The sequence below is a fragment of the Octopus sinensis genome, unplaced genomic scaffold, assembly GCF_006345805.1.
Source record: "Octopus sinensis unplaced genomic scaffold, ASM634580v1 Contig14201, whole genome shotgun sequence".
NCBI lineage: Eukaryota > Metazoa > Mollusca > Cephalopoda > Octopoda > Octopodidae > Octopus > Octopus sinensis.
The window spans coordinates 5,001-15,000 of NW_021833144.1; the positions used below are offsets into that span (position 1 = coordinate 5,001).

General features: G+C 31.9%; 1 long non-coding RNA gene across 2 annotated transcripts in view; it reads left to right on the plus strand.

Moving 5' to 3' along the window:
- The window catches only part of LOC115230050, a 23,391-nt gene that overhangs the window by 4,834 nt on the left and 8,557 nt on the right, over nucleotides 1-10,000 (plus strand). The window contains exons 2-3 of one of the 2 annotated variants that reach the window (XR_003883395.2): nucleotides 3,747-3,985; nucleotides 8,662-9,923. This is a non-coding gene — a long non-coding RNA (uncharacterized LOC115230050). Of the gene's footprint in view, nucleotides 1-3,746; nucleotides 3,986-8,661; nucleotides 9,924-10,000 lie in introns of those variants that run through there. The other variant, XR_003883394.2, reaches the window with a different exon arrangement.

Sequence of the window (10,000 nt, forward strand, 5' to 3'; positions counted from 1 at the left end):
TATTATTTTGCCTGTCCCGACATGTGTTCGCCTGTTACGGATCAAGCAACATTATCTATGGAAGAAAATCGGGACATAATGGAAATTTTTTTTTATAAGTTCGAGGGCTTTATATGAAATAATTTCGAATATGAAACGAAACTGAGAACATAATTGCAATGTCTACCTCTATGTAATAATTTCGAGGGTAATGCTAGAAATAGCTTCATTAATGGAACGATACAACAGGGAAAAAAGCTTTAATCTTTAATGTTTTAAAACTATGTAAGGAAAGATTCATAAATTTATGTACCAAAACAGAAATAGAAATACGTATAGAAAGAATTTCATTGAGTCAAAGTAGTTTTATTCAGCCCTTGATGATGATGATGATGATAATAATAATAATAATGATAATAATAATAATAATAATAATAATAATAATAATAATAATAATGCTTTCAAATTTGGCACAAGGCCAGCAAGTTCCGGAGGAGGGGATAGGTGGATAACATCGACCCTCAGTGCTCAACTGGTACTTATTTGTTTTATCGATCACAAGGGCGAAAAGCAAAGTCGACCTGGGTGGAATTTGAACTCAGAACGCAAAGACGGACAAAATGTCGCTTAGCATTTTGCCTTCCCTGCTAACATTTCTGCCAGCTTTATTATTATTATTATTATTATTATTATTATTATTATTATTATTATTAGTGCTGTTTGGTTGTCGCTATTTTCTGAGTTTAAATTCCGCCGAGATCGACTGTGCTTTCATCCTTCGCGGTCGATGTAATCGACAAGCTCCCACCCCAAAATTTCAGAAAATGAGCAAAAACCAGTATTATGATGATAATAATAATGCCTAGGCTAATCGACCTGACAATCATTAAAGAAGGGCAGAAAATACATGTAGACATAGATGTAGGTGTTCCCACTGATATAAACATATCTGTAAAGGTATTTGACAAATGAAGTAAATTGAAATACAAATGATGTGGCATCTTGAAGCAAGAACTGTTCCTGCTGTTAGGTGCCCCATGTATGATATAAAGGGATGTCAGAAACATCTAAACAACATCCCAGAAGAACCATGTCTCAGAGAAATCAAAAAAATTGTGCTCACAAGTACTACCCACATCCTTAGAAAAACCCTATCAATTTAAATGTCTATTCGCTACTACCACTTTCACTTTCGCTCCCCAATCAGTAACATCTCTTATTCTTCATTTGCCCTAGGACGCTGGGTGTGTCTCGGCAAGAAATTGTAACAAACATTCAGATTAAAAATAAATAATAATAATAATAAACAGTAAATGCTCAAACAGTGAAGAACTAGATGTTATTAGACATTAAACGCAGAATAACTGGAATTTTGTTTTAAGAACAAATCTGAATAACGAATGGAATGGCAAATCTGAAAAAAAACGAACGTATTTCAAATGCCTGAACAGAATGTTCAATTTTCATCGCGGTCGATTTTTACCATCCATTCTCCTGGGGCATAAATAGCAAAAGTGGTTTTAAAACAAAAGAAAAAAGACCAGTCAAATACCGGGGTCGATTTAAACAACTCTACTCCCCCTTCTACCCCTCAATATATATGTGAACTTGTGTCTGACGAAATTTACTTCAATTCACAGAGACATTGCCATTATTATAACTATCATTATTGTTTTCATTTTCATAGTTATTTGTTGTTGTTGTTATTATTATTATTATTATTATATTATTATTATTATTATATTATTATTATTATTATTTTGCTCGTGTTATCATCATCATTTTTATTTATTTTGCTGTTGTAATAACGTATTATTTTCTTTATATATTTTACATCCAAACGTGTGTAGTTGATGTACTCGTATATGTGTAGAGGCATCTCTGCTTTTATATGTATGTGTATGTGTTTGTTCGTAACAATCTGTGTACACGTTATCACCATCAACATCATCATATTATTTTGGGCTTTGTTTACCTTTTTGTTGTTTTATTTTGTTCATTTTGATTTTGATATTATTTTGATTTCCACTTTATCTGTCTCTGTCACACTTTTCTCTCACTCTCCCTCTCTCTCTCTTTTCTGTCGTACACACAGGTATAAATATACACATACATACATACACTCCCAAATACACACAAGTAAAATATAAATAGGATCACTAATACGTACATACATACATATATATGCATGCATGCACACATACATGCATTTTCGTTAAGGTAGGATCAATAAAAGAAGAACTCTAGAGATAAATACCATTTAATATACACGGTATTTAAAATAAGAGAAACTAAAAGCTTTTTGCGAAGAGGCACTAAGACTAGGCAGATTTATATAACATGATAATATATATATATAAAATAATAATAATAATATGAGGGAATATTATTCCAAACTTACAAGGAAAAATTCAATTTAGAAACACTAAATCAAATTTCACAAGATATAATATATATATATAAATTAGAAAAAAACCACCTTTCATCAATTTAATAATGAAAAATTAAATTATACCATCCAGAAAATTACTTAATTTTCTGCATGGTATAATTAAATTTTTCATTATTGAATTGATGAAAGGTGTTTTTTTTTTCTAATTTATATATAATAGCAATAATTATAACGATAGAGAATATAGAAACTGGTACATCCTCAAAATTTATTTCCCTTTATCTTACAATGTCATATAGATTATTTTTATGCTTACGACGACCTATACGTGTTTCCACTGCACAAAGTATGGGCAGTTATACATACAACCGGGCATAATTTTCTATGCAGCTTCGTTCAAGGTCTTTCAACCAGCATGGCTCGAAGCGACAGTGAGTGGTAACCGGTGAAGCATGTCAGTACAGTCACATATATATATATATATATATATATATATATATATATATATATATGACTGTACCAGTATGCTTGACCTGTTACTATTCCCTTTAGAGTTCGGTAATTGATTCCATATTAAACTTTCATATTTTCCATACTATGAGAAACACACAATATACACACACGCAGCAGATATATATACACACACACACACACACACACAGATATTTATATATATATATATATTATATATATATATATATATATATATATATATATAACTCTGTACACCCCTTGGGATGGATGCTACTCTAGTAATATAACCGAGTTCTTGTATTAGTCTGACAATATTATAACCAAATGTTTTTAGACACATATGTAGAACTCTGAGAGGTGTGTATATGTAGGAGTGTCAGCTTCAGGTCATGGGACTGTCTTTTAGTGGTTCACATAAAAGAAATAGGTTGAAGAAGGTTTTGATCAGTCGGTGCGTCATTAGCTTTAGTTACTTGGGGTTTTGTTCGATTCAATGCTTGATGATATAAAGTTCAAAGTACATACATATATACACACATATATATATTTGTGAGTGTGTACATGATAGATTAGATAGATAGATAGATAGATAGATACACACACAAGCACATACATATACATGCATAAAAGCATATATCTTACTTCACCCATTGTATATGTGTTTGTAGAAATATATATTCATATTTGCATATCTCTACACATTTTCACATAGATATATATAGAGACACACATATATAACCACACACACACACACACGAACACAAACACAAAAACACTTACATTCATACAATTACGCAGGCATATTGCTGTTTTTCATCTTTCTTTCATTCTCTCTTATTTTTTTTCTCTCTGTATAAATATTTATAGCTATATTTTTTTCTTTCTCTCTATCACACAACAGCTGTCCAGCTCGTATGATAGCGTGGAGTCTGAACACCTTTCACAGCAAGGAGAGAGCATGATCCCGTCATACCTGGGTACACCATTATCTATTGACGACCTATCTCGACATCCTAGCTCGATGTCTTCTGATTTTGGCGGTTCGCCATCGGAACTGTCTAGCCCAATTAGCCAGTGACACCTATTTGTACATAATGCAGACAGCCATACATGCGTATAAATATGGATATATACGTTCGTGTATATATATACATATATACATGTCCTGTGTTCAATTATATATATATATATATACACACATACATATATATATATAATATATACATATATATATATATGGACACGCGCACACATAATCACATAATACATACATACATACAAATACAGACTTATCAATATGTATATTTGCATACAAGAAAAAAATAAATATAAGCATCAATATATGCATATATATACATATATATATACATATATATATAATATATTTATATATATATATATGAGAATTAAAAAACCATTAACATACATTCGTGAGTGTATGCAATGAAATTACTCAATTCTACTGCAGGTACAGTAAAAGAGCAGAGAAAATGAATATAAATAACAATAAATATATACATACATATTACGAATGACTTTGAAGAGATGAAAGAGAAACTCGGAAGTATGGACCTTAAAAGTATAGGCAAAATATTTAACAAAAATCTATTTAAAAACACTTAAACAATAAAATGAAATTCCACTAAAAAAAGACAAAATAATAAAAAGCTATGGCCACAATTACACTAATTTCTTATTCTAAAATTCTTCCATAAACGTGAAGCGTTTGATTTTTTTTTTCCCTTTCTTTTATTTATGTTTTATTTTATCTATTTATTTGTTTTTGCACACATGAAACGATAAAAATCCAGGAGAAATGGAAAAGTGATTAGTGAATAAAAGGTAAATATAACTCAGTCCAATAAATGGAATACAATATTTTGCTGTAATGAGAAAGAGAAGTGTTATGTTTCGGGCAGGGCGAATATTTCGCTGGTGAAAAGCTTTGAATGAAGCGACATATCACTTTTCTTTCTTACGTTAAATTTACTTATATTCCATTGAGCGTTTTTCTCTAGTGTTGTAAGGAGGTCTTGATCTCAACGCAGTGGTCAGCAAAATGGTCGGAGTTTAATTGACGTTCATGCCCATCTGATGGCTATCTTAATCTTATAATTAAAAACCTTCTTACTCTTTGTTTCATATGTATATTTTAATTAATTCAAACTAATTTATCCAAATAACTGTAATCGTCGGAGTGGTTATTGACTTAGCTAAGTATAAACGATTGGTGTGGTGTTATACATCCATTTACAACAAGCTCACACACTCTCACTGCTTAAAACATTCCCATATGTAGGATGACTACTACTACTACTACTACTACTACTACTACTACTACACTACTGCTACTATTTTACTATCACCACCAGCACCACCAACACCAACAACAACAATAACAATAACAACGGCTAAAGGAACCATAATATAATGGATAAGTCAATGACTTTCTACAGTTGTAAGAAATAACAGCCTAATCTCTCAGCAAAAAACTATAGGACTTATTGTATAGCAATCTTCAGTAGTCTTATTCCTGAAAATGATCAGTGATGGTCGTGGTTAAAATATCTTTGATAACTGATGTGCTTGTTCAGGCATGACTGACCTAGGGTTAAACAACAGCAACCGTCACTTCAGCAACACAGCCAATTCTAAAGCTGCACGAAAATCATCATCGATGTCATCATCACCATTATCATAGTCATCTTCATAAATATTGAGATCATCATCATCATCACCAACCTCAATTTCATCTTCATCCTCTTCATTGACGTCAACATCATTATCATCAACAAGAACGATATTAGTAAAACCGACACAATTTATAATGGAATTAGGAAAACAACATAGGCAAGACCAGACAACAGAAACTTCTAGAATAACAACTACAACAGCAGCAACAATCAACATCATCGTCATCATCATCATCATCGTCATCACCATTATCATCATTTCACAATCGCATCGCTGCTACCACCGCTGTCATCCTCCTCCCTCACCGCCACCCTCATCATGAACAGGATGATTTTAGCAAACCTTTGAAAATGTCGGTCACAACTATAATAACAAACACGCTAAAAAAAGTCTTTGCAGCTCTTATCTACCTTTCTTTAGCTTTAATTTCATTTCTCTACTCAGCGTGCCACTCATATGTATAATAAATATAATTCTCCCTCTCTCTCTATTTCTCTCCTTCTTTCTCTCTCTCTCTCTCTCTCTCTCTCTCTCTCTCTCTATCTATCTATATCCATATATATATATATATATATATATATATATATATCTTGTAAGTTCATACTTGTCGCTACTTTACTACTACTACTACAGTTAATACTACTACAACTACAGTTAATACTACTGCTTCTACTACTGCTTCTACTACTGCTACTACAACTACTACATTGACTGCCTATAGATCCTCTCTTGAATACAGATCCTGCTTCTTTACTTCTCATACTGAAAAACATTCGAATATAGTGCTAACCACGACAGAACGAACTTGGGACCAGTCCAGCAGAGCGATCAGTCCAGCTGGACGACCTCTAGTATGGCCGCTGGAGAATATACAGGCGGAGAGTGGACACTGGAGGAAATCGAACATCTTAGGTGAGATATATCAAATCATCCTCGATAATCCATTCTCCATCGGAAATGACTGGTATGTTTGGTCATAAGTCGAAGAGTCACAGTACAAAGGTAACATTGCACCTGTAGCCCATCTGAATTCCTTGTTACAATGGAGATATCCTTGTTAGGACTGGCCTGTGGCTGTACAATAACAATTATAATTGAAATAACTATAAAACGTCAAAAGACGATAAGTAGTTAGCCAAAGAATCGCGCTGATGATCCGGTCCTCAGTTGGAGTTGAAATTAATTTACTTGCATCATTCGAAACCACGGTGAAAGGCATGAACGTCACAAACGCCCATCAATCCTCTTTTATATAAATAATAATAATAATAATAATAGTAATGATAATAATAATAAATATTAATAATGACGATGAGACGACCATTGCAACTAAAGAACTGTTTGATGATTGTATGAATCAGAGTGACAGACATAGTACGCTGGCTGAAAGCTAAAAGCCAATTGCGGTGAGAGAATTCTTTGAAATAAAACTTTCTTTTGTAATGCTTTCGCAATCTTGTGAAATTGCAAACCTCCCAAAGCTGGTTTCGCATGTTGTCTTTCTGGGATTGCTTGGAAAAAAAAAAAAGGGAATCAAGATCAGTAAGAAATGGTAACGACTATCATAGAATGAATATTCAAGACAAAAAGCAGAAGAATTAACGAAAAGTTAGTACCTGCGGGAACGGAAGCATATGTATGTATCTATATACTTTAGATCACTCAATGAATACTTTATTCAAAAGAAATTCCTTGTGTGAACTCACCGAACGAAGAACGAATCTTCATACTGTGACACAAACTTATACATTTATACACAGAGATATACAGACGCATATATGCACATATATGTATGTAAATATAGGGGAAAAAACCGACCCAACACGTTCTGTATACACATATATGTATATGCATGCCAATATACATTTCCTGACGTATATACGCGTACATCTTTGGAGATTAAATCCCTAATTCCGGTCAGCTGGAAAGTCTTCGCATTGTTTTTCTTTACAAGGTTTTTTTTTTTAAATCTTAATTTACTCCCAATCCCACTCCGAAATTCCATCAATTTACATAGGCTCACCTTCTACCATCACTATCCTTCTCACTTATATCCCTCTTTCCCCCTCTCTCACTCTCACCATCAAACACAACTGTTGCTACCACTAATATTACTGCTGCTGCTGCTACTACTGCTACTACTACTATTACACACATGAGAAATTACGATAAACACTAATCTATATTATTAGTTCCTACGTACGTTTCGCTTTTATTGTTGATTATATCCCTGCATTAGAAGTTCCAAGTGCATTTGTATGCCAATGAATCACCAGGAAACTTTTTATTACATCAGCTCTTTGTAACTTGACTCATAGTACTTTCTGATGATCTGTTCTGGTTAATCATCTAAATACATTTGTTATATCCAGTACAGCGTTAGAAGCAACCATAATGGTAAAACGTACGAAGGACCTAGCAGTACAAACTTGTGTTTCTCGCACTCTCTCGCATATTGGCTCAACATTTCATAAATGGTAATACTATAGTAGTCACTTAAACACTGTATAGGAAGTAGACTGGACGATGATAACCTACGCCGAACTCTCAACATGGCAGTAGCGGTCGTAAGTTTATTTGCACACACAACACATAAAAAACAGTATATATATTGTATGTATGTGCATATATATACATATGCATATATATAGAGAGATATAGATATAGATACATATAAAGATATATATATATATATACCTATATACATATATATGTGTATACATACATATATATGTATATACATACATATATATTATATATATATACATATATATATACATATATATACATACATATATATATATACATATGTATATACATATATATATTACATATGCATATATACATATATATTACATATATATATATATATATATATATATTATGCATATTTATACACACACACACGTATATATATATGTATATATATATATATATATATTAGAAGAAATGAGGTACTCAGAAATCTGGACATTTATTAGTATGTTACATGTTTTTATAAATCATGATTTATAAAAAAATGTAACATACCAATAAATATCTGTAAATATAAAACCATCCAGATTTCTGAGCTCCGCATTTCTAATATATAATACCTGTACATCATCTCCAAACCTTCTAAGATATATATATATATATATATATATACATATATATACACACATATATATACATATGTCTACAAGTGTGTTAGCGTTTGCGTAAGAAAAGTGAAAGTAAAACTGAACAACATATTGAAGAACAGTAGTGAAAGAGGGGCACAAAGAGAGAATGTGTTTGTGCATGTCTGTGTGAGTGTATATTTGCATTTTGTGTGTGTGTGTGTGTGTGTATTATTTTCAATGAATGTTTATAGCGTTATTTCTACATGCATTCATTTATATATAGTTCAGAACAGATTCACACACAATTACAGTACACACACACACACACACGCACACACACACACTCATATACATACGTATCTCCTCACATAAAACTCTTTGATTTTGTATTATATATGCACGTTAGGTAAACCTTTTAGAGTATATTACATATATGCTTATATATATATATATATATATTATATATATATATATATATATATATATATATACATAAGTGTATGTTTTGTTATTGTATTTGTCGAAGCACATGTTCAATTTCTGTATGCATATATCATTTATACACGCAGTCATACTGAAAATTGGTAGGCATCCATAAACACACACACACACACACACACACACACACGCGCACACACACACCACACACACACACACACACACACACACCACACACACACACACACACATACACACACACGTCTGTTCTAGAAAAAAAAAAGGACTGAAAATCACGTTACCAAAAGAAATGGAATGAATAAACAGTATATAAATAAATTCAGAAAAAAAAAATTGAAATAAAAGTTTATTTCTGGAGGAAGAGTTGAAATATTCTCCGAAACGTCAGTCATTAACAAATGGAAGAAAAAAGTCGGTTTTGTGGGGAGAAAGTGAAATAAACCTAAAAAAGTCGGTTTTGTGGGGAGAAAGTGAAATAAACCTAAAGAAGTCGGTTTTGTGGGGAGAAAGTGAAGTAAATCTAAAAAAGATGTAGTCGCAATCAGAGTTATTGAACTGCATCGAACTGGAAAGTAAAATAACTGAGATGAATATCAGTATGGATTGGAAAACGTATTACCAAACGTGTGTATGTATATGTATACGCGTGTGTGTGTGTGGGAGTGTTGAAATGGGGAAAAAAAAGAAATAAAACCAGTGACCAAACAAACAAGGAACTTAAAGAGAGAAGATCCATCTTTGGATGCGAACCACAAATGGAATATAATAAAAAAAATAATAAAGAATGAGTAAAAAAAACAAGAAAGAAAAATAAAATAAAATCAATTAATTACTCAATGGATTGTTTATTCTTATTTTCTTATTAGACGTATATGCATGTAAATATGTATGTATATAT